The following is a 26,173-nucleotide window of genomic DNA, read 5'->3' on the forward strand; positions in this document are numbered from 1 at the left end:
GGAAATTTGTAAGTTGCAGGGTATTTCCTTTCCTCTGTTGCCAAAATGTGGGGTTGAGTTGGCGGTTTTTGTGCAGCCCCTGTGTTGTTTTTTTTGCTAAAAGTGTTTTTGTTCGCATACGTGCTAAAGGTCAAGGTCTCCTTTTCTCTCAAACGCATAATATAAGTAAAAGATTAAAATGACCTCCAAACTTGACTTGGACAACCTTGAAACATGGAAAACCGGCCTAAATTGATGTACCCAGAATGGTTGACAATGAGTTGCAGGGTATTTCCTTTCCTCTGTCGCCAAAATGCGGGGTTGAGTTGGCGTTTTTTGTTCAACTCCTGTGTTGTTTTGTTCTCCTTTTCTCTCAAACGCATAATATATGTAAAAGATTAAAATGACCTCCAAACTTGACTTGGACGACCTTGAAACATGGAAAACCGGCCTAAAACAATGTACCCAGAATGGTTGACAATGACTTGCGGGGTATTTCCTTTCCTCTGTCGCCAAAATGCGAGTTTAGTTGGCGGTTTTTGTGCAGCCCCTGTGTTGTTTTTTTGCTAAAAGTGTGTATTTGTTAGCATGTGTGCTAAAGGTCAAGGTCTCCCTTTCTCTCAATCGCATAATATATGTAAAAGATTAAAATGACCTCCAAACTTGACTTGGACGACCTTGAAACATGGAAAACGATGTAGGTTGACAGTGAGTTGCAGGGTATTTCCTTTCCTCTGTCGCCAAAATGCGGGGTTCAGTTGGAGGTTTTCGTGCAGCCCATGTGTTGTTTTTGTTGCTGAAAGTGTGTATTTGTTCGCATGTTGACAATGAGTTGCAGTTCTTTTGGGGTATTTCCTTTCCTCTGTCGCCAAAATGCGGGGTTGAGTTGGCGGTTTTTGTTCAGCCCCTGTAGTGTTTTTGTTGCTAAAAGTGTGTATTTATTCGCATTTGACAATGAGTTGCGGTTCCTTTGGGGTATTTCCTTTCCTCTGTCGCCAAAATGCGGGGTTGAGGTGCCGTTTTTTGTGCAGCCCCTGTGTTGTTTTCATTTCTAAAAGTGTGTATTTGTTCACATTTGACCATAAATTGCGGTTCTTTTGGGGGTATTTCCTTTCCTCTGTTGCCAAAATGGGGTTGATTTGGCGGTTTTTGTTCAGCTCCTGTGTTGTTTTCGTATGTTAGAAGTGAGTATGCTAAAAGTGAGTGTTTGTTCGCATTTGACAATGAGTTGCGGTTCCTTTGGGGTATTTCCTTTCCTCTGTCACCAAAATGTGGGGTTGAGTTGGAGGTTTTTGTGCAGCCCCTGTAGTGTTTTCGTTGCTTAAAGTGTGCATTTGTTCGTATGTTGACAAGTTGCAGTTCCTTTGGGGTATTTCATTTCCTCTGTCGCCAAAATGCGGGGTTGAGTTGGCGGTTTTTGTGCAGCCCCTGTGTCTTTTTGTTGCTAAAAGTGTGTATTTGTTCACATGTTGACAATGAGTTGCGGTTCCTTTGGGGTATTTCCTTTCCTCTGTCACCAAAATGTGGGGTTGAGTTGGTGTTTTTTTGTGCAGCCCATGTGTTGTTTTTCTTGCTTAAAGTGTGTATTTGTTCGCATTTGACAATGAGTTGCGTTTTTTGGGGGGTATTTCCTTTCCTCTGTCGCCAAAATGTGGGGTTGAGTTGGAGGTTTTTGTTCAGCCTCTGTGTTGTTTTCTTTGCTAAAAGTGTATATTTGTTCGCATTTGGCAATGAGTTGCGGTTCCTTTGGGGTGTTTCCTTTCCTCTGTCGCCAAAATGCGGGGTTGAGGTGGCGTTTTTTGTTCAGTTCCTGTGTTATTTTTGTTGCTAATATTGTGTATTTGTTCGCATTTGACAATGAGTTGCGGTTCTTTTGGGGTAATTCCTTTCCTCTGTCGCCAAAATGCGGGGCTGAGTTGGCGGTTTTTGTGCAGCCCATGTATTGTTTTTCTTGCTGAAAGTGTGTATTTGTTCGCATTTGACAATGAGTTGCGTTTTTTGGGGGGTATTTCCTTTCCTCTGTCGCCAAAATGTGGGGTTGAGTTGGCGGTTTTTGTTCAGCCTCTGTGTTGTTTTCTTTGCTAAAAGTGTATATTTGTTCGCATTTGACAATGAGTTGCGTTTTTTGGGGGGTATTTCCTTTCCTCTGTCGCCAAAATGTGGGGTTGAGTTGGAGGTTTTTGTTCAGCCTCTGTGTTGTTTTCTTTGCTAAAAGTGTATATTTGTTCGCATTTGGCAATGAGTTGCGGTTCCTTTGGGGTGTTTCCTTTCCTCTGTCGCCAAAATGCGGGGTTGAGGTGGCGTTTTTTGTTCAGTTCCTGTGTTATTTTTGTTGCTAATATTGTGTATTTGTTCGCATTTGACAATGAGTTGCGGTTCTTTTGGGGTAATTCCTTTCCTCTGTCGCCAAAATGCGGGGCTGAGTTGGCGGTTTTTGTGCAGCCCATGTATTGTTTTTCTTGCTGAAAGTGTGTATTTGTTCGCATTTGACAATGAGTTGCGTTTTTTGGGGGGTATTTCCTTTCCTCTGTCGCCAAAATGTGGGGTTGAGTTGGCGGTTTTTGTTCAGCCTCTGTGTTGTTTTCTTTGCTAAAAGTGTATATTTGTTCGCATTTGGCAATGAGTTGCGGTTCCTTTGGGGTGTTTCCTTTCCTCTGTTGCCAAAATGCGGGGTTGAGGTGGCGTTTTTTGTTCAGTTCCTGTGTTATTTTTGTTGCTAAAATTGTGTATTTGTTCGCATTTGACAATGAGTTGCGGTTCCTTTGGGGTATTTCCTTTCCTCTGTCACCAAAATGTGGGGTTGAGTTGGTGTTTTTTTGTGCAGCCCATGTGTTGTTTTTCTTGCTTAAAGTGTGTATTTGTTCGCATTTGACAATGAGTTGCGTTTTTTGGGGGGTATTTCCTTTCCTCTGTCGCCAAAATGTGGGGTTGAGTTGGCGGTTTTTGTTCAGCTCCTGTGTTGTTTTCGTATGCTAAAAGTGTGTATTTGTTCGCATTTGACAATGAGTTGCTCTTCTTTTGGGGTATTTCCTTTCCTCTGTCGCCAAAATGCGGGGTTGAGTTGGCAGTTTTTGTTCATTTCCTGTGTTGTTTTCGTTGCTAAAAGTGTGTATTTGTTCACATTTGACAATGAGTTACGGTTCTTTTGGGGTATTTCCTTTCCTCTGTCGCCAAAATGCGTGGTTGAATTAGTGGTTTTTGTGCAGCCCCTGTGTGGTTTTCGTATGCTAAAAGTGTGTATTTGTTCGCATTTGACAATGAGTTGCGGTTTTTGGGGGGTATTTCCTTTCCTCTGTCGCCAAAATGCAGGGTTTGGGGGTTTTTGTTCAGCCCGTTGCTAAGTGTTTATTTGTTCGCATACGTGCTAAAGGTCAAGGTCTCCTTCTCTCTCAAACGTATAATATATGTAAAAGACTAAAAGCACCTCCAAATGTGTACTTAGCAACTCTTTGACTTCCTTTCAACCAAAATAGAGGCAATAAAGTGTTTGTTGGAGGTCAAAAAGGCTCTCTTCCGTTCCCACTGCTCCTCCTCTTCCTCCCCTATTTTCTGCCTGTCCAGCAGTTTACTGAGATGCATCATTTTCCACCCTGGAGAGACTCTTTTTTTCCCAGTACGTGTTCATCTCCAGTGCAAGTGGCCACATGATTCATGCTCTCACTCGTGTCTGTGACTGTGCACTTGTGTGTGTGACAGCATATTTATTAGCAACCATTTGCTTCCTTTGCTAGTGTGTGACCGTGTGTGTGTGTTACTGTGTGTGTGTGTGTGTTCCCCTGTTCAAATCCAAGCTGACACCCCCTTCTCCCCGCAACAGCATATGCCCCTCAGCAAGACCACTGGGAAGCTTCAGAGACGCAGAGAACGAGGGCGAGAATAAAGTAGCAAAGGGCGGGAACGATGGGTAATTGGTTGAAATAAGGAGAGGAAGAACGGGAAAGGAGGGGGGGGGGGATGAAACCACCAGAGGAAGTGCGGCAGAGAAAGCGACCCCCACTGTGCTTGCTGCTCAGTCCCGCTAGCGTTGGCATGTGTTAAATGTAAAGCTGCTGGCTGACTCACCATGCTATACCCCCGGCTCCGATTCTGCACTCGGGTGCTCTGGTCTGACAGCGAGGCGGCACAGTCGGGGATGGAGGCCGCTTGTTAATGATTATCTTCATGTCCTTAAATACAGGCTTCGCTAGACGTCTTTAAAAAAAAGACTAAAAAGTTAATAAATTGTTGAAAAACTGCGATAGAATAAGGAGGCGTTAATCCATAATGTAGCGACTTGGTTAGCGTCATTAATTCATTGCAGAGGTCTGGCTCTAACCAAAACGGACTCTAACTGAATCAAATTTTTCCGCATAAGAAACTATGTAAATCCTTTTGATTTGTTCCAGAAGGCCAAAAACACTTTTAATGGTTTTACAATTATAGTTTTACATGCAGTAAAATAACGGCTGCACGGTGGACGAGTGGTTAGCGTCATTAATTTGGTCCAGAAGATCCGACTCTAACCGAAACGGACACTAACCAAACAAATGTTTCCCATAAGAAATGATGTAAAGCCAAATAACTGGAGCGCAATTCTGTGGTTAGCACTAGGAGACCCGAGTTCGATTCCACACTCAGTCATCTCTGTGTGGAGTTTCTCTCCCGTGCATGCGTGGGTTTTCTCCGGGTACTCCGGTTTCCTCCCACATTCCAAAAACATGCTAGGTTAATTAGCGACTCCAAATTGTCCATAGGTATGAATGTGAGTGTGAATGGTTGTTTGTCTATATGTGCCCTGTGATTGGCTGGCCACCAGTCCAGGGTGTACCCCGCCTCTCGCCCCAAGACAGCTGGGATAGGCTCCAGCACCCCCGCGACCCTCGTGAGGAAAAAGTGGTAGAAAATGAATGAATGAATGAATGTAGTGAAATAACGGCTGCACAGTGGACGAGTGGTTAGCATCATTAATTTGATCCAGCAGATCCGACTCTAACCAAAACGGACGCTAACCAAACAAATGTTTCCCATAAGAAATGATGTAAATCCAAATAATTGGAGCGCAATTCTGTGGTTAGCGTGCAGGCCTCACAGCTAGAAGACCGGAGTTCAATTCCACCCACCCTTGGTTAGCATCATTAATTTAGCCTTGGTTTGCATGTTCTCCCCGTGCATGCGTGGGTTTTCTCCGGGTACTCCGGTTTCCTCCCACATTCCAAAAACATGCTAGGTTAATTAGCGACTCCAAATTGTCCATAGGTATGAATGTGAGTGTGAATGGTTGTTTGTCTATATGTGCCCTGTGATTAGCTGCATGGCCACCAGTCCAGGGTTCTGGTTGCTATTTTGATACTTAGCAAGCTAGCTTCTTTGTTAAAAGCTAACAATGTTTTGTGATAAAAATCCAATAAGAAAACAGTTGGATTAATACAGGAACAGGAAAATGTATGTAAACCAAGGCAACATTTTCAACATTAACTAAAAAACATGCTAACCGAGGTCCCACTGTAAATGTATAAATCGGATAAAAACACTAAAAACACTTCCTGGATGATCTGTAATCAGTGACTCCCAATTTGAGATGAACTTTTTTCTATCCTTTGTTTATTTCTTGACAAGAATCAAACTTTGGTCAATTCCGTTGACTGTTGAACGCCCCACGATGAAGACATTGTGATGTACAGTATCCTAATTTGTAGTTGAAAAAAAAAAAAAACACCGAAATAATGACCAGATATTTCTGTAGATGGAGATGGACATATTATTTTTTTTTTCTTCTGAGCTGACCAAAGCATTCTGGACCAGAAAACCTAATTAGACTAAAGATTGAACCACAGACTGATAACCAGTCTAGACGGCTAAAAGCACTGCAAGGCTGCAGAATTAATAGCAACGGGATTGCTTGTTTGAATAACGTGATGCAATCTTGTCGCTTAAAAGAAGTCGTGAAAAAAAAAAAATGAATAGAGAGGAAGGAAGAACTTTTAAGCCCCACGATGAATCAATCCTGACAAGAAAAATGTCCGCTTTTATGCTTGTCATTTCAAAAACTTACATTTTTACTGACACATTGTGATATATAGAACTGTGATGGATTTTTTTAATACGTACTGTACATAATAGTCTTATTTTATGAATTGTATATATATATAGCTGAGCTAGTAGGAACAAGTTTGTGAATGTGGTACATTATTGTAACGGTCCTGCTAGAGTTGATTTCCCACATAAAACATGAAAACACAACACAATCAAAACTCCAAACTACTTTTCCCGTAACAAATAACTAAAATTAGATGAAAAAAAACATCCTAAAATCTTTTGATAAAAATCAAAAAATTTTTAAAGCACCATTTTGACATTTTTAATAGTCATCCACATGTAAAAATGACTTATCTCCACATATTATTACTATATTAAAACAAAAATACACTCAAATAAATCAGTGGAATCTTGGTAAATCCACTCCAGAACTGAAATGGACTCAAACCAAATAAATCGGAACCTCAGTTAGCGTACAACCCTCTTAGCGTGTTTTTTTGGTGTAAATAAAAACTATTTTTGCCTTGGTTTGCGTACAATATGGCACGTCGTGTTATTAATACGCCGTGTTTGTAATGTAATGTATCAATTTAAATAATAATTTACATATATTTACCGTATTTTCTGGACTATAAGTCGTTCTGAAGTACAAGTCACACAAGGCCAAAAATGCATCATTAGGTAGAAAAAAAAACATATATAAGTCGCAATTTATTTTACCTATGAAACCTATGAAAAAAACTTATAGTCCTAAAAATACGGTATATGATTTTAGATTATTTTTTCATTTTTTTTATTATTTCATGTAAATTGGACATATAATTGTATAAATATAAAAACATATTTTGTGTTCTGGAATGAATTAATTATATTGACATTTTTACCTGTGGGAAAAAATGTTTTGGTTAGAGTACGTCTCGGTTTGAGAACACACTCATGGCCAAAACCAAGGTTCCACTATAATCACAGCCCGGAACAGGAACCGGTGACACAAACTGGCATGGAAAACAGGAAAAAGGAACAACGAGACAAATAAAGAACAGTCAGACGCCGAGACAGTGTAATAAAAGGCATCATGGCAGACAGGTGGTTCCGCCCCGGGAACCCCAAACAAAGGCACCGCTACACAATCCTATCTGTCATGTGGAACATGACATATCTAGTCGGAACGTGTTCTGGAATGGATTAATTGGATTGACATTTTTACCTGTGGGAAAAAATGTTTTGGTTAGAGTACGTCTCGGTTTGAGAACACACTCATGGCCAAAACCAAGGTTCCACTATAATCACAGCCCGGAACAGGAACCGGTGACACAAACTGGCATGGAAAACAGGAAAAAGGAACAACGAGACAAATAAAGAACAGTCAGACGCCGAGACAGTGTAGTAAAAGGCATCATGGCAGACAGGTGGTTCCGCCTCCGGGAACCCCAAACAAAGGCACCGCTACACAATCCTATCTGTCATGTGGAACATGATATATCTAGTCGGAACGTGTTCTGGAATGGATTAATTGGATTGACATTTTCACCTGTGGGAAAAAATGTTTTGGTTAGAGTACGTTTCGGTTTGAGAACACACTCATGGCCAAAACCAAGGTTCCACTATAATCACAGCCCGGAACAGGAACCGGTGACACGAACTGGCATGAAAAACAGGAAAAAGGAACAAGGACACAAATAAAGAACAGTCAGACGCCGAGACAGTGTAGTAAAAGGCATCATGGCTGACAGGTGGTTCCGCCCCGGGAACCCCAAACAAAGGCACCGCTACACAATCCTATCTGTCATGTGGAACATGACATATCTAGTCGGAACGTGTTCTGGAATGGATTAATTGGATTGACATTTTTACCTGTGGGAAAAAATGTTTTGGTTAGAGTACGTCTCGGTTTGAGAACACACTCATGGCCAAAACCAAGGTTCCACTATAATCACAGCCCGGAACAGGAACTGGTGACACAAACTGGCATGAAAAACAGGAAAAAGGAACAACGAGACAAATAAAGAACAGTCAGACGCCGAGACAGTGTAGTAAAAGGCATCATGGCAGACAGGTGGTTCCGCCTCCGGGAACCCCAAACAAAGGCACCGCTACACAATCCTATCTGTCATGTGGAACATGATATATCTAGTCGGAACGTGTTCTGGAATGGATTAATTGGATTGACATTTTCACCTGTGGGAAAAAATGTTTTGGTTAGAGTACGTCTCGGTTTGAGAACACACTCATGGCCAAAACCAAGGTTCCACTATAATCACAGCCCGGAACAGGAACTGGTGACACAAACTGGCATGAAAAACAGGAAAAAGGAACAAGGACACAAATAAAGAACAGTCAGACGCCGAGACAGTGTAGTAAAAGGCATCATGGCAGACAGGTGGTTCCGCCCCGGGAACCCCAAACAAAGGCACCGCTACACAATCCTATCTGTCATGTGGAACATGACATATCTAGTCGGAACGTGTTCTGGAATGGATTAATTGGATTGACATTTTTACCTGTGGGAAAAAATGTTTTGGTTAGAGTATGTCTCGGTTTGAGAACACACTCATGGCCAAAACCAAGGTTCCACTATAATCACAGCCCGGAACAGGAACTGGTGACACAAACTGGCATGAAAAACAGGAAAAAGGAACAACGAGACAAATAAAGAACAGTCAGACGCCGAGACAGTGTAGTAAAAGGCATCATGGCAGACAGGTGGTTCCGCCTCCGGGAACCCCAAACAAAGGCACCACTACACAATCCTATCTGTCATGTGGAACATGATATATCTAGTCGGAACGTGTTCTGGAATGGATTAATTGGATTGACATTTTCACCTGTGGGAAAAAATGTTTTGGTTAGAGTACGTTTCGGTTTGAGAACACACTCATGGCCAAAACCAAGGTTCCACTGTAATCACAGCCCGGAACAGGAACCGGTGACACGAACTGGCATGAAAAACAGGAAAAAGGAACAAGGAGACAAATAACGAACAGTCAGACGCCGAGACAGTGTAGTAAAAGGCATCATGGCAGACAGGTGGTTCCGCCCCGGGAACCCCAAACAAAGGCACCGCTACACAATCCTATCTGTCATGTGGAACATGACATATCTAGTCGGAGCGCTTTACTTCCTGTAGGAACTACGACGCAGGAGTCACTTGTCATGGACATGTTTTGTGGAAAGGATCAAAAACAATAACATTTTATAAGAAGACAATACAAAAGGTATTTCGGTAGCGGGCTGGGTTGAATTTTGAGGGGTAAAAAAAAAACAATATTTTTTTCTTTTACTTAATTCCCACGGGAGATGTCTGCATGAAAGACGTGAAGTACAATGCTGGTGTTTTAAGGCTTGTTTTGTAAAAGCGGTTTATAATGTAGAGATGTGTGTCAGGTGACAAAAGGCTTATTTGTGTGCATCACAGTGCTTTTTGTGTATTCCCTGTTCTTTTGCATCTGTTAATTAACCCCCAAAAATGAATCCCCCCCCCATGAAAAACCATATCAATAACAGCAAACGTGATGAAATTAAAGGGCAAAGGAGAATGTCTAAAGAGCCTGATTTGCTTTGTACATAATATCATGTGCACGAGTGCATGACGGTGATCCAGTCGCATTATAATATGCCACAGCCTTTCACACCTAAGCAGATCACATTTTAATTCCACTGGTGGCAAATCAGCTGTAGAAGTGAATATTTACTGTATGTGATGTTTAAACACACATTGTTTAGTGTCACCAATAAGGTGCCTAGTGGCGTGCAGTGGCTCAAACTGCCCCCCAAGTGGCTTGTGGTGGCCCGTAATGACAGCAAAAAAAATTGATTTGGCGGCAAGAAAATTTCAAAATGTTGATGACACTTCATCAAGCAATCGGCGCAAAGTGTCCACCAAGTGGAACCAAATGTCACAAACAATCCGCGTATTGGAATCCAGTGGAATGTAATGGCGCGAGCCAAGTTACGCCAATTATGCTAGGAGTCCACTGGGCCGGCTCCAGTTGGTGCCAGTTCCCTCCAATGCAATTTGGTGCTATGGTGCCTAATGTCACCAATAAGGTGCCTAGTGGCGTGCAGTGGCTCAAACTGCCCCCCAAGTGGCTCGTGTTGGCTCATAATGGCGGCAAGAACATTTCAAAAATGTTTAAAATCTTCGTCGCGCAACTTGCATCAAGCAATCGGCGCAAAGTGTCCACCAAGTGGAACCGTATATCGCAAACAATTTGCCTATTGGAATCCACTGGAATGTAATGGCGCGAGCCAAGTTACGCCAATTATGCTAGGAGTCCACTGGGCCGGCTCCAGTTGGTGCCAGTTCCCTCCAATGCAATTTGGTGCTATGGTGCCTAATGTCACCAATAAGGTGCCTAGTGGCGTGCAGTGGCTCAAACTGCCCCCCCCCCAAGTGGCTCGTGTTGGCCCCGTAACGGCGGCAAGAACATTTTCAAAAATGTTTAAAATCTTCGTCGCGCAACTTGCATCAAGCAATCGGCGCAAAGTGTCCACCAAGTGGAACCATATGTCGCAAACAATTTGCCTATTGGAATCCACTGGAATGTAATTGCGCGAGCCAAGTTACGCCAATCATGCTAAGAGTCCACTGGGCCGGCGCCAGTTGGTGCCAGTTCCCTCCAATGCAATTTGCTGTGGCGCCTAGTGTCACCAATAAGGTGCCTAGTGGCGTGCAGTGGCTCAAACTGCCCCCCAAGTGGCTCGTGTTGGCCCGTAATGGCGGCAAGAACATTTAAAAAATGTTTAAAATCCTCGTCACGCAACTTGCATCAAGCAATCGGCGCAAAGTGTGCACCAAGTGGAACCATATGTCGCAAACAATTTGCCTATTGGAATCCACTGGAATGTAATGGCGCGAGCCAAGTTACGCCAAATATGCTAGGAGTCCACTGGGCCGGTGCCAGTTGGTGCCAGTTCCCTGCAATGCAATTTAGAGGTAGCGCCTAGTGTCACCAATAAGGTGCCTAGTGGCGTGCAGTGGCTCAAACTGCCTCCCAACTGGCTCGTGGTGGCCCGTAACGGCAGCAAAATTTTAAATTTAAATTTTAAATGGCGGCAAGAACATTTCAAAAATGTTTAAAATCTTCGTCACGCAACTTGCATCAAGCAATCGGCGCAAGGTGTCCACCAAGTGGAACCGTATGTCGCAAACAATTTGCCTATTGGAATCCACTGGAATGTAATGGCACGAGCCAAGTTGCAGCAATGATGCTAAGAGTCCACTGGGCCGGCGCCAGTTGGTGCCAGTTCCGAAGTCAGTAACCGAAACCTAACCTAGCCATTGCTTGTATTTATTTCTGACTTTAACCAGAGACACAAAGAGAATAAACAATCCTTTGTAACCTATGTCGGTGTTTTGACTTGGTTTAAATTCTGATGACTTTGGACTCGACTCGACAATATCATCAATGACTTTGACATTAAGGTTTTAGTCTGATGAGAGATTGTTATTAGCTTTGTCACACTGCTCTTACGGTAGTACCCCCGACTAACGTCCGTCCTCCGGTTAGCATGTTTTTTTCAACCAAAATTTTCACTAAAATTCTGCCTTGGTTTGCATCCATCTGCTTGGTTAGCATGCAATATGATATGCAAACCGTTGTATTTGTGCTTGGTTTGAAATGTACTTATTTGACCCTTAACTACGGCAGCCTGTAAGGCACATACAGTAAAAACAATTGACAACAATTATAATAAAAATCAAATCATAATAAAATCACCTGGAACAAGTTGACGAATTTAAAGGGATAGTACCGATTTTTCGACATGGAGTTGTAAACATGCCTGACTACGACTATCTTTACTTGTCATTTTTGGTTGCGGTCCATTAAACAGCTGAGACCGTGTTGCCAACATCAGACCACATTTATGTAAGCTCCATTTGGTATATTTCCAACTTCCTTACGGTCTTGAATGCAGCATAAAAAGTGCAGCGTCCAAGTCACTAAAGCTATAAACACAACACAATGCATCCCTGTCCTTTAATTACCACTGTGGCAGCGGGAAGCCAATCTTATATTATTTTCTCGTATTCGTGTCTGTCAGTGGCGCTGATACAACCCGTGCAGTACAATCTCAGCGAATTAATTCAATCCTGTCCCCCAAAAATGATCCGCTGCCGTCAGCTTTTTTTGCCACATTGTGACTTTGCAAACACACTAATGGATGTGAAAGTTTACCGCAAGTGCAAAAAACGGATGTAAACATTACATTCGTCTTTCTGAGCCGTATTGGCAAAGCATTGTGATTATTGAGGGTAAAAAAAAAAAACATACATGGATGTGTTCCTTGAACGCAACTCCGGTAAATGGCACAGATTGTTCCTTTCCTCGTCTGCTTGGTTTGACAAAGCCAATGGTGATCTTCAAACCCCCTTCAACTAAAGCTCTTCTCATGAGGCCTGATCCTCCTCTAACCCCCCCCCCAACCCCCTCTCCACCCATCTCCCTCTCTCGCTCACCCTTCACACTCTACCCGCTCCGTTTCCTTACTCCCGTCTTACTCCCGCCAGCTCTCCCCTTTGCTTCCCTCCCCTTTCGCTTTGTTCCAGGGATCAAACAAGTATCTTCCTCGCTCTCCTTTGCCCATGCCGCATCACTTGGGAGAACACACGCATGCATGCATGCATGCGGACGTACGTTTCTCTCCTGTGTTGCAATGTTGGGCGTTCTTGACGAGTCATGGTCACAGTCGGAGCTAACCTTTCAACTCAACTATTGCTTTGGATCAGAGGGAAACCAATACAGACACGGACAGGAAAAGCAGAAAAGAAGACGGGATGGACTAAAAACAGAATCCAGAGAAGTAAATTGACGTTTAAAATAAATTTAAAAAATCCTAAAACTCTCATGTAATGTAAAAATAATCGATGGCGCTTATCCTCACTAAGGTCACGGGAATTTTTATAATAATAATACAATTACGTCTTTGACAGTGTTCATCAAAAGTAAGTTATATCTGTAAAAACAAATTTTTGGCAGATACACACTAAGATAATCCCTCGTTTATCACTGTTAAAACCGTGATAAGTGAATTTCAGCAAAGTAGGAGTCCTTATTTATACTTTATACTCCTAAAAACTGCATTTTTTTACATTATTAGAGCCCTTTAGACATAGAATAACACCCCTATAGTCACCTTTGCAATCTATCACCCAATACAGATGGCTGAAGTTTCTTTCCCTAGAGGGAGGTTTTCCTTACCTCCATCGACAAGTACTTGCTCAGGTGGTTAGGAGTATGAGTTTATTGTGCCTCTTGTATGAGTATGTTGTTCATTTTTACATATAAATAATTTTAATATGTTTAACAAATACGATCTATTTGATCAAGTGCGAAAAAAAATATAAAAATTTTTTTTCAATTTTTTTCAATTTTTTCAACTTTTTTGTTGTTTTGTTGTTGAATTTTTTCAACTTTTTTTTCAACAATTTTGTCAACAACTTTCAAGTTGTAATAATAACTATTATAGTACCATGGAATTATTATTGTTTTTATGTATTTATTTAGCAGTGTGGAAAATTATTTATTTGACAGATCTTAGCACCATAACTTGCTGAAAAATTATTATTTTATTATTATTATTATTATTATTATTATTATTATTATTATTATTATTATTATTATTATTATTATTATTATTATTATTATTATTATTATTATTATTATTATTATTATTATTATTATTATTGTTATTATTATTATTTATTATTATTAAATTATTTTTAATACTATTTTAATGTCTTTTGTTATAATTTTAAAATATATTTCATGAATAATGTATGAATGAAAATATAATAATAGTAATCACCATGATGATTTATAATAACTAAAATTGCAAATATATACTGCATTTATATTTTATAGTTTTGCTCTATTTCCATATCCGCACCACATGACCACGACAATATGATCTGCTATAAAATAAACCACCTCCCATGATGCCACAAATCCCAAACCCAACCCTGCAGTTACCTCTCTAACCACATAAATCCCGTTTTATACGCACCCCGGGAGACCCGAATAATCACGTCAATAAGATTCCCATCATCTCGTCAGTCCCGGTCCTGCTCGGTTCAGCTCTGTCCTGCATCCATTGTAGCGGTACTTTAATCCGGTCCTGTCCGGCTGGGAGCGAAACAGGTGGTACGTGACAGCAGGTATGAGCCGACTTCAAAGCAAGAGAGAAAATGGCGTCGACAGATCTGTAAACAAACAAACCCGGAAAAAAGGAATTGGGAGGAGGAGAGCGGAAAGGCAATAAGTTGGAGACTAGACCAAGAGCTTGTATAGTTATTGCTTTTGAATACCAATTTCTCTGCAAAAAAAAATGTATATTGGACTTTTACTCCCTCCATAAAATCATTGCACCATTTGAATTGCTCCTATTTGTCTCCTGAAGCAGCGACTACTCAATCTTATTGGCTCAAACCAAATAAATCAGAACCTCAGTTAGTGTACACCCGATTGAAGGAGGGTTAAAAGTCTTTAACTTTAGTTTTTAACAAACCTGGTTTGTTTATCGGGCTCCAGAAGGTCCGACCCTAACTGAAATGGACTCAAACCAAATACATCAGAACCTCAGTTAGCGTACACCCCGGTTAGAAAAGAAGACGGGGGCGGGGGGGCTGGGGGGGATTGAAGGAGGGTTAAAAGTCTTTAACTTTACTTTTTAACAAACCTGGTTTGTTTATCGGGCTCCAGAAGGTCCGACCCTAATTGAAATGGACTCAAACCAAATACATCAGAACCTCAGTTAGCGTACACCCCGATTGAAGGAGGGTTAAAAGTCTTTAACTTTAGTTTTTAACAAACCTGGCTTGTTTATCGGGCTCCAGAAGGTCCGACCCTAACTGAAATGGACTCAAACCAAATACATCACAACCTCAGTTAGCGTACACCCCAATGAAGGAGGGTTAAAAGTCTTTAACGTTACTTTTTAACAAACCTGGTTTGTTTATCGGGGTCCAGAAGGTCCGACCCTAACTGAAATGGACTCAAACCAAATACATCAGAACCTCAGTTAGCGTACACCCCATTGAAGGAGGGTTAAAAGTCTTTAACTTTAGTTTTTAACAAACCTGGTTTGTTTATCGGGGTCCAGAAGGTCCGACCCTAACTGAAATGGACTCAAACCAAATACATCAGAACCTCTGTTAGCGTACACCCGATTGAAGGAGGGTTAAAAGTCTTTAACTTTACTTTTTAACAAACCTGGTTTGTTTATCGGGCTCCAGAAGGTCCGACCCTAACTGAAATGGACTCAAACCAAATACATCAGAACCTCAGTTAGCGTACACCCCGATTGAAGGAGGGTTAAAAGTCTTTAACTTTAGTTTTTAACAAACCTGGTTTGTTTATCGGGCTCCAGAAGGTCCGACCCTAATTGAAATGGACTCAAACCAAATACATCAGAACCTCAGTTAGCGTACACCCCGATTGAAGGAGGGTTAAAAGTCTTTAACTTTAGTTTTTAACAAACCTGGTTTGTTTATCGGGCTCCAGAAGGTCCGACCCTGACTGAAATGGACTCAAACCAAATACATCAGAACCTCTGTTAGCGTACACCCGATTGAAGGAGGGTTAAAAGTCTTTAACTTTAGTTTTTAACAAACCTGGTTTGTTTATCGGGCTCCAGAAGGTCCGACCCTAACTGAAATGGACTCAAACCAAATACATCAGAACCTCAGTTAGCGTACACCCGATTGAAGGACGGTTAAAAGTCTTTAACTTTACTTTTTAACAAACCTGGTTTGTTTATCGGGGTCCAGAAGGTCCGACCCTAACTGAAATGGACTCAAACCAAATACATCAGAACCTCAGTTAGCGTACACCCCGATTGAAGGAGGGTCAAAAATCTTTAACTTTACTTTTTAACAAACCTGGTTTGTTTATCGGGGTCCAGAAGGTCGGACCCTAACTGAAATGGACTCAAACCAAATACATCAGAACCTCAGTTAGCGTACACCCCGATTGAAGGAGGGTCAAAAATCTTTAACTTTACTTTTTAACAAACCTGGTTTGTTTATCGGGGTCCAGAAGGTCGGACCCTAACTGAAATGGACTCAAACCAATATAATTTCTCTGAAAAAAAAAATATATATTGGACTTTTACTCCCTCCATAAAATCATTGCACCATTTGAATTGCTCCTATTTGTCTCCCGAAGCAGCGACTACTCAATCTTATTAGGATCCTGCAACTGTATGCAGATATTCCTACCCTTATTACCCCGCCCCCCTTATTGGCATCCCTCTGAGGATCATATAAGGTGAATGTGGACATTGTTAAATGAGCCCTGGGACTGGGAAGAAGAGGAGAAGGAAGTTAAAAAGCAGGGGAACCGAGGTAAAGGACGATAGAGGAGAAGGCAAAAAAGTACAGAAAAGCGTGGAGGGCGAGCGGTCATACGGAGGGAGGAAGTGTGTTTAGAGGAGAAGCAGGGTAATGTATGTGATATGTAGCCCCGAGGAGGAGAAGAAAAAAAAGGGGGGGATGAAATAAAGATGGGAGGAGGTAAAGAGGAGAAACGAAGCAGAAAACAGTGTAAATGACATCTAGCCTGCAGAAACCTTCATCCAAGATGCGACAGGCATGAGCGGAGGGTGAAGGTCGGAGCGCCATCCTCCTCCTTGCTCCCCCCCACCCCCACCCCCCTCGCTGTGTAATATTAGACTACATAAAGGAAAAGCTCCAAGTCAGCTCTTCTCATTGCTCTTCTTTCCTAATGCAAGGTCGCTAAAGGAGTCCTCACGGGGGCACGGTAAAAATGCGTAATGCGTGCTGGTGGGACATCCGGGCCGCACACGCTCGCTTTTCGACAAGCTAATGTACAGCAATACGAGCTACAGCCGAGGGAAGGCAATTGTTTTTGTTGTCTGAACCGAATCGGACCTCTGCTCGGATGCTGATGTTTTATTTTGGCAGTTCTGTAAACTGTACATCGGGGGTGGGGGGGGGGGGGGGGGGGGCGCGAAAAATTGAAGGAGGGTTAAAAGTCTTCAACTTTAGTTTTTAACATCTGGTTTGTTTATCAGGGTCCAGAAGGTCCGACCCTAACTGAAATGGACTCAAACCAAATACATCAGAACCTCAGTTAGCGTACACCCGATTGAAGGAGGGTTAAAAGTCTTTAACTTTAGTTCTTAACAAACTTGGTTTGTTCATCTGGGTCCAGAAGGTCCGACCCTAACTGAAATGGACTCAAACCAAATACATCAGAACCTCAGTTAGCGTACACCCGATTGAAGGAGGGTTAAAAGTCTTTAACTTTAGTTCTTAACAAACCTGGTTTGTTTATCGAGCTCCAGAAGGTACGACCCTAACTGAAATGGACTCAAACCAAATACATCAGAACCTCAGTTAGCATACACCCGATTGAAGGAGGGTTAAAAGTCTTAAACTTTAGTTTTTAACAAACCTGGTTTGTTTATCGGGGTCCAGAAGGTCCGACCCTAATTGAAATGGACTCAAACCAAATACATCAGAACCTCAGTTAGCGTACACCCGATTGAAGGAGGGTTAAAAGTCTTTAACTTTAGTTCTTAACAAACCTGGTTTGTTTATCGAGCTCCAGAAGGTCCGACCCTAACTGAAATGGACTCAAACCAAATACATCAGAACCTCAGTTAGCGTAAACCCCAGTTAAAAAAGAAGACGGGAGTGGGGGGGGGGGATTGAAGGAGGGTTAAAAGTTTTTAACTTTAGTTTTTAACAAACCTGGTTTGTTTATCGGGCTCCAGAAGGTCCGACCCTAACTGAAATGGACTCAAACCAAATACATCAGAACCTCAGTTAGCGTACACCCGATTGAAGGAGGGTTAAAAGTCTTTAACTTTAGTTTTTAACAAACCCGGTTTGTTTATCTGAGTCCAGAAGGCTCGACCCTAACTGAAATGGACTCAAACCAAATACATCAGAACCTCAGTTAGCGTACACCCCGGTTAGAAAAGAAGACGGAGGGGGGTGGGTGTGGGGGGTTGAAGGAGGGTTAAAAGTCTTTAACTTTAGTTTTTAACAAACCTGGTTTGTTTATCAGAATCCAGAAGGTCCGACCCTAATTGAAATGGACTCAAACCAAATACATCAGAACCTCAGTTAGCATACACCCGATTGAAGGAGGGTTAAAAGTCTTTAACTTTAGTTTTTAACAAACCTGGTTTGTTTATCTGAGTCCAGAAGGTCCGACCCTAATTGAAATGGACTCAAACCAAATACATCAGAACCTCAGTTAGCGTACACCCCAGTTAGAAAAGAAGACGGCGGGGGGGGGGGGGGGGGGAGGAAACCGGAGTACCCGGAGAAAACCCACGCATGCACGGGGAGAACATGCAAACTCCACAGAGAGATGCCCGAGTGTGGAATTGAACTCCGGTCTTCTAGCTGTGAGGTCTGGATGCTAACCACTCTACCACCGTGCATAAAACAAAACTTTCAAATGTTATTTTTGCATGGCTTGAATTGTTTTGACTGGTCACCTTATACTTGTTGCTAGGCAGAAATGAGGTTTAGCAGTACTGGTTTTGTTTGGGTTTTTTTTTTGTGTAATTATGACCCTCTTCCTGGATGAATAGAAATGGTAGAAACCCACCCCAGACATGTAAGGTGACCTTGAACAGTAGTGTCCTAGTGTTACCGATTACTGGATGTGGTGGTCCAGTACTACCATTTGCCCCCCCCCTGATGCTGCATGCTTTACCCTCCTGTGTCCATTTCACTTGTCTCCTCCTCGCACCAGTTATAAATCCCACTTCTATAATTCTCTCTTTCCAAACAAAAAGTCCACAGTGTGTCATATCATATCATATGGCTTTGGTGGGGATTTACTCCGCCACCTCCTGCTGCACCAGCACACTTTAAAAAGGCTTGAGAAAAGGCGTCAGTGTGGGTATTTTTCATTCATAATGTGGCGTGTTCTCCATTTTCACAAGAATGGGGGGTTGGGGGGAAGGGGGGGGGGGGGTACTGTGAAAATGGCTCAACAAACCTGGCCTTTATCCTCAACATGCAGCTCAACAAAACCTTCACTTCCTGGCGGTTTCTTATTCGCTGGTGTATTTTATACCAAACACGAACACGAGTCGTTATTATGATGGAGCGTTACGAAGATTAGCGCCGCCAAAAGCAACACCGCCAATGTCAGAATAATGCTGAGCGTGTAAATGTGCAAGTTAAAAGGGAACTACACTTTTTTTTTGGGGGGGGGGGGGGATTTTTCCCATCATTCGCAATCCTGATATGAAACATGAACACATATTTATTTGTTTTATTTGTGTTTGGGAACAAAGCCACCAAAAAAAAAAAAAAAACTTGACTTGCGGTTCCAAAATGACACCCATATATTCCCGCTGCAAGGTATGCTGGGTAACTTGTGGTACCGTCTCTCCCAACATGTCGCCGTGTTTGTTGCATTTTTGCTTGATTGCGAAATAAACAAGGAGAGATGTTTATGTACTTTTATGATTCGCCACCGCACTACCCAGCATGCCTTGCAGGCACTTAATTGTCTGGCTGGCCACCAGTCCAGGGTGTAGAGGACAGCTGGGATAGGCTCCAGCACCCACCGCGACCTTGATAAGTGGTAGAAAATAAATGAATGGATCCATTCAATTTCTATGAGCCTATCCCAGCTATCTTCGGGCGAGCCAGCCAATCACATTGCACATATAGACAAACAACCATTCACACTCACATTCATACCTATGGACAATTAGTTGCCAATTAACTTAACATGTTTTTGGAATGTGGGAGGAAACCGGAATACCGGGAGTAAAAACCCCCACATGGGTGCTTTTTTGTGGTTTGTATTGTGATTCTTTTTGAGTGGAATGTGCTGTTGATTGACACCAGTGTGGCAGTGATTCACAGCTGGTTGCAATTAGAGCTAAGTGGGGTGGGGAGTCATTGTTCGTTGTTTCACTCATCCAAGCTGTTGGTCGGATGATTCGTCTTACCTGTTGATATTTCTCAGGACTAACTTTTGTGTTTTTGCAGAGTTTTTTTGAGTACTTGCACCTGATTGTGCTTAATTCCAAATTTTTATTGACAGTTTGACATTTCCACATCACAAGATAAGACACCGGAGGGCCCCCGGAAGCTCCCCCCGGTTGAATAGACCTGCTGGTTCCAAGACCCTCGCCAGATGTCCCTTCTCGGATCTGGAATCCATCCCTTATGAAGGGCCGAGAGTCAGCTCCTTCCGGTTCCGGCTACACTGGACAAGACGTCCCCACACTGAGGTCAGGTCACAGTTTGGATAACCTCCAGGCCGAGTCTCCGCCTGCTCCACGCCAGCCAAAGGTACTGTCATGCTCCGCAGAACAGGAAGTGTTCTGTTCTGTGCTTTTATTTTGTGTGTTTTGCTTCCTGTTGGGTGTAATGTGTAGACCAGGGGTGGGCAAATATTTGGACTCGAGGGCCGCATTGAGTTAACAAAATTGTGTGGGGGGCCAGAACATATATTTAACACACACACACTATTTTATGCTTATCATTTTCCTTGAATTATTTGTCTAATTTTATCTGTAAAAGTGTTATCCTATATCAGTTGTATGTTCTCATGTCCCTTTTTTAGGAGCACTTTAAACATCACACCACATCAAACTATGTCATTTAATTTTACAGTTTTGTTGTTTATTTTTTACTAAATCAGACATCCAACTTGCAAGTCATGTTGCCAGTTTGTATGTTAAAAGTTGAAGTTACTTAGAAAGCAACTGGCGGGCCGGATTCAAACGCTTGGTGGGCCGCATGTGGCCCCCGGGCCGTAGTTTGCCCACCCCTGGTGTAGACGCATGACTCCAGCGGAGTCGTTGTGACTTTGCTGATTCTTTGTTGTCGTCGTTTCAATCATTCTTGCTGCCGCCGAAATGTTTCGACTTGACTCTTGGTTGCTGCTTGTGGTTTTTGCTGAGCTTTTTGTCTGTCGACTTTTTGAGTATCTGTACTGCTGGAGTTTAATTGGAGGTTTTTATTTGCAATCATAAGTTTGTAACAGAACTACATTGCAAATGGACGACTGGGGTGACTTGTATTTCCTGTTTTCCATGTATTAGCAAGCTAAAATTATTCATTCATTTTCTACTGTGTCGCGGAAGGTGCTGGAGCCTATCCCAGCTGTCTTCGGGCGAGAGGCAGGGTACATTCTGGACTGGTGGCCAGCCAATCACCGATATTTAGGTGTAAAAAACATTTTTTTTTTTTGGCAAAAATTTGTATGGTAAATTTGGGTAATTTTTTTCTTAAAATGTAATTTTTTTTTGGTAACAAAATTCAATTTTTTTTTGTACAAACACTATTTTGGGGGTGAAATCATTCATTCATTTTCTACCGTATATCGTAATGTGGCATTCATTAATTTTTTTACCGCCCCCCTGTGACGAAGGTCACAGGGGGTGCTGGAGCCTATCCCAGGCGGGGTGCACCCTGGACTGGTTGCCAGCCAAACACATTACCCCAATATCTTTTAGTATTTTGATTATTTATTCTCGGTGTCGATTCTTGTACTTGAATACTTGTATTCATCCTGACAGGGAATCGAACCTTGACTGCTGAAAAGCAGTAAAAATGTTTTTGATTAAAAAAAAAAAAAGACTCCATTATGAACATAGTTGGACTCACGCAGTGTACTAATAACCCGACAATATGTTCGCTACATCATATAATATAAAATTGTGGCATAAATTTACGACTTTAACTGAAAATCATGCTAACCGAGGTTCTATGGAATATGCAAAAGCTTAAAGACCTGTATTCATGCGAGTCGGAGCTTTTCTTCCAGTCACTCACACACACAGCAATGACTTGGAGAGATGCGGGTTGTTGACTAAATTAATGGCTTACACTTTTTTTGTCATTTTATTTAATAATTTGGTCTTGCGTAATATTTTCGGCTCAAAGCAGCTATAGCGCCGCCTACATTTAGCAGAGGCAGATGCATCATTAGCATGTGAATGTAAAATATGTTGAAATTCAACGTAAATCCTCAGCACAAACTGCAATCAAAGACGCGTGTGGGTGACCGTCCCCTTTTTACCTCGCTTTGTTTCCTTTTTTTTTTTTTTTTATTTCACGCAGTAGGAGTCATTGAATGCAACATTGGCCGGGCTGTTGTTTGTGTAGCTGACTCCGCCCCCGAGAGCATCAAGTATACGTGCTGACGCGCAGAAAGCGAACTGCCACTCAGTCTGTTAAACAGTCTACCTGCATCTTGAGTACACGGGCGGGGTGTTTGCATACTATTTCAGTGTGTGTGTGTGTGTGTGTGTGTGTGTGTGTGTGTGTGTGTGAAACTGTCAATTTGTCATGCCCAGCTCCATCCAACAAGACAGACAGCCCATCGAGGCGTTTGCTGTAGCGCGAGAGAGACAAAAAATAAAAATAAAAACAAAACAACTGCAACTGACAAACACACTTTAGTCAACATCCACACACACACACACACAGAAAAGGTGTGTTTAATTCCAATGCGCTTGTTCCGGCATGACAAAGAATCATTGCAAGTGTCCTAATTGTTTCTGTCATGATGCAATGACGCATAAAGCTACCGGCGTTTTACACCATTTTACCTGCAATTTCATTAGCCCGACACTGAAAACGATCGACCTAAATATTAAAAGATGAAAGAGTGTTTGGGGGGTCTGGTCCTGAAGCGTCTTTTTTTTTTTAGTATTCAACATGAGCGTGATGTTTTTTTTACACGGGGTTTCTCCGTGGAGAGCAGGTATGAATATTAAACTCATCAGAGGATGGCGGCGTTTGTTGATTGTAAACACATCTGTCACTACTGTTTAATTGGTAAACAAGTCTGACCGCTTTCTGTTTGTCCGTAAACACCTATGTCCCCCCCCGGACGATATGAAAGGTCAGCAGAAAAGGTCGTACCATCCTCGCTTGGCTGCGGTTTGGCGAGATCGCAAGGGGTTGTTGATCATCGCAATGACATGCGTCTTTATAATAATACATCTCGTTTTTATAGCAAATGACTTAAAATTAGCTTTAATCGGTGTCGGGGGTCGGGGTGATGGAGTCTATCCCAGCTGTCTTTGGGCGAAAGGCGGGGTACATCCTGGACTGGTGGCTAGCCAATCACAGGGCACATATAGACAAACAACCATTCACACTCACATTCATACCTATGGACAATTTGGAGTCGCTAATTAACCTAGCATGTTTTTGGAATGTGGGAGGAAACCGGCAAACATGCAAAATCCACACAGAGATTGCTGATAGAGGGTGGGATTGAACTCGGGTCTCTTAGCTGTGAGGTCTGCGCGCTAACCACTCATCTTCCATGCAGCACTTTTTTGTTATTATTATTATTATTCATTTTCTACCACTTATCCTCACAAGGGTCGCGGGGGTGCTGGAGCCTACCCCAGCTGTCTTTGGGCGAGAGAAGGGGTACACCCTGGACTGGTGGCCAGCCAGCCAATCACAGGGCACATATAGACAAACAACCATTCACACTCACATTCATACCTATGGACAATTTGGAGTCGCTAATTAACCTTGCATGTTTTTTTGGAATGTGGGAGGAAACCGGAGTACCCGGAGAAAACTGAGAACATTCAAACTCCACACAGAGATGACCGAGGGTGGAATCGAACCCGGGTCTCCTGCCTGCGAGGCCTGCATGCAAACCACTTTTCCACCGTGCAGCCGTTCATTTTCTGTTTTTGTGTTCCAATACCAGTCAAGTATTGGAAAAAAGGGTTAATTCAGTCTCAGTGAGATTGCCGTCTAAAGAAGTGGACACAAACGGAGGAGTAAAACTCGATCATAAGTTATCACTTAAGCGTCATCTGTGTTGTGTTGTGTGTTGTGTGTTGAGTGTTTTGTCCAACATCTCCACAACGCCATCGAGAGCAGTGCATGGGCAGTAATGACAGAGATGTGTGCATCCCTGGGGAAGAGCTGTCAGGTCAGTGGATCAGCGCTACAATGACACACACACACACACACACACACACACACACACACACATATAATGTGAAACAATACCCGGCTGCTAAAATATGCCAGCGTTTGGCGTGTGCACACAGTGTCAAGCTCTCAGACACTTGCGTGTTGACACACTCCCGGGTGCTGTTATTCATTATGGATCCTTTTGCAGTGGATTGACACGCAAATATAAACACATCTAAAGCACTTCTTTGCATCCACTGAGCTGGATAAGAAGTGACACGGTGTTTCAATAAGACGAGTGTGACAGCCAGGATATCTGTAGTGTGGTCCGTAACACTCGGTTACACACAACTGCAAAGGGAGAGAAGAGCTTTTTTTGCCGTTTGATGGATGCTTTCTAATCCTGTTTGTTGCAGGATTTTTGATGTGGCCACTTTTCTCACTTTGGTCCCCCCCCCCCCCCCCCCCCACACACACACACACACACGACAAGAGCACTAATATGTTTTAAATTGGCTTGGGCCCTGGGGTAGGAAACTAGACTCCCATTGTTTGGCTTGGGCTGCGACAGGAGGACTGCTTTATTGTTGAGGTCCTCGCACAGTGGACGAGTGGTTAGGCACAGGCCTCACAGTTAGGAGACCCGAGTTCGATTTCACCCTCTGCCATTTCTGTGTGGGGTTTCTCTGGGTACTCCGGTTTCCTCCCACATTCCAAAAACATGCTAGGTTAATTAGCGACTCCAAATTGTCCATAGGTATGAATGTGAGTGTGAATGGTTGTTTGTCTATATGTGCCCTGTGATTGGCTGGCCACCAGTCCAGGGTTTACCCCGCCTCTTGCCCGAAGACAGCTGGGATAGGCTCCACCATCCCCGCGACAGAAAATGAATGAATAATAATAATAATAATAACAAAAAAGGGCTGCACGGAAGATGAGTGGTTAGCGCGCAGACCTCACAGCTAGGAGACCCGAGTTCAATCCCACTCTCTGTCAGCCATCTCTGTGTGGATTTTGCATGTTTGCCGGTTTCCTCCCACATTCCAAAAACATGCTAGGTTAATTAGCGACTCCAAATTGTCCATAGGTATGAATGTGAGTGTGAATGGTTGTTTGTCTATATGTGCCCTGTGATTGGCTGCATGGCCACCAGTCCAGGGTGTACCCCGCCTCTCGCCCCAAGACGGCTGTGATAGGCTCCAGCATACCCGGCACCCTGGTGAGGATAAGTGGTAGAAAATGAATGAATGAATGTACCTAATAAGGCTGCACGCTGGACAAGTGGTTAGCACATGTCTCACAGCTAGGAGCCCCGAGTTCGATTCCACCCTCGGCCATCTCTGTGTGGAGTTTGCATGTTCTCCCCGTGCATGCGTGGGTTTTCTCCGGGTACTCCGGTTTCCTCCCACATTCCAAAAACATGCTAGGTTAATTAGCGACTCCAAATTGTCCATAGGTATGAATGTGAGTGTGAATGGTTGTTTGTCTATATGTGCCCTGGGATTGGCTGGCCACCAGTCCAGGGTGTACCCCGCCTCTTGCCCGAAGACAGCTGGGATAGGCTCCAGCACCCCCAAGACCCTCATGAGGATAAGCCAGGGGTCAGCAACCCGCGGCTCCAGAGCCGCATGTGGCTCTCCAGCCTCTTTGTTGCGGCTCCCTTTGCAATGCTTGAATATTTTTTAGCACCCGTGTGGTGAAAATGCACGTCTTTGTTATGAGTTTACAAAAATCCAACTTTGTGTGAGACCATGAATGCATCCTGACTGAGTTCTGACTGGTGACTGAATGAGCATGAAGCGAAATGAGAAGGGAAATGAGTAATACTTTGAGTTATTAATTATTATTAATGAGTTATTTGACGATTCTAAAAAATAAATTAGAGCTCATTTAAAAACAAAAGTTTATCTCCAGTACTAGCAAGAGTACTCCAACTCGTCTTTTTTTTTTCCCTCCAATGTTGTTTTAAACATACAACGTTTTGCGGCTCCAGGCTATTTTTCTTTAGTGGGCAAGTGGGTGAAATGGCTCTTTTCATAGTAAAGGTTGCCGACCCCTGGGATAAGCGGTAGAAAATCAATGAATGAATGAATGTCTTATTTATGATTACATCTACTATATTGGGTCATAGAAATGTCAAGGTGACTATAGGGGTGTTATTTCATGTCTGGAGGGCTCTGACAATGTGAAAAAATATATCTAGAATATGGTGAACATGATTTGTGTGGGGAAAAAATAAGGTAACTTTACAAAAAAATTGTATTAATTAATTAGCCA

The 26,173-nt window shown here is 42.7% G+C and overlaps 1 protein-coding gene across 1 annotated transcript in view; it reads left to right on the plus strand.

Annotated features, from left to right (window-relative positions):
- The first annotated feature begins 19,910 nt into the window (after window positions 1–19,910).
- galnt1 (UDP-N-acetyl-alpha-D-galactosamine:polypeptide N-acetylgalactosaminyltransferase 1) overlaps window positions 19,911–26,173 on the plus strand; it is a 180,440-nt gene continuing 174,177 nt past the window's right edge. Inside the window, exon 1 of the mRNA XM_058084756.1 lies at window positions 19,911–20,290. The gene's annotated coding sequence lies outside the window, so the exon portion shown is untranslated. The remainder of the gene's footprint in view (window positions 20,291–26,173) is intronic.

The sequence above is a fragment of the Doryrhamphus excisus genome, chromosome 10 (assembly GCF_030265055.1).
Source record: "Doryrhamphus excisus isolate RoL2022-K1 chromosome 10, RoL_Dexc_1.0, whole genome shotgun sequence".
In the NCBI taxonomy this organism is placed as follows: Eukaryota; Metazoa; Chordata; class Actinopteri; order Syngnathiformes; family Syngnathidae; genus Doryrhamphus; species Doryrhamphus excisus.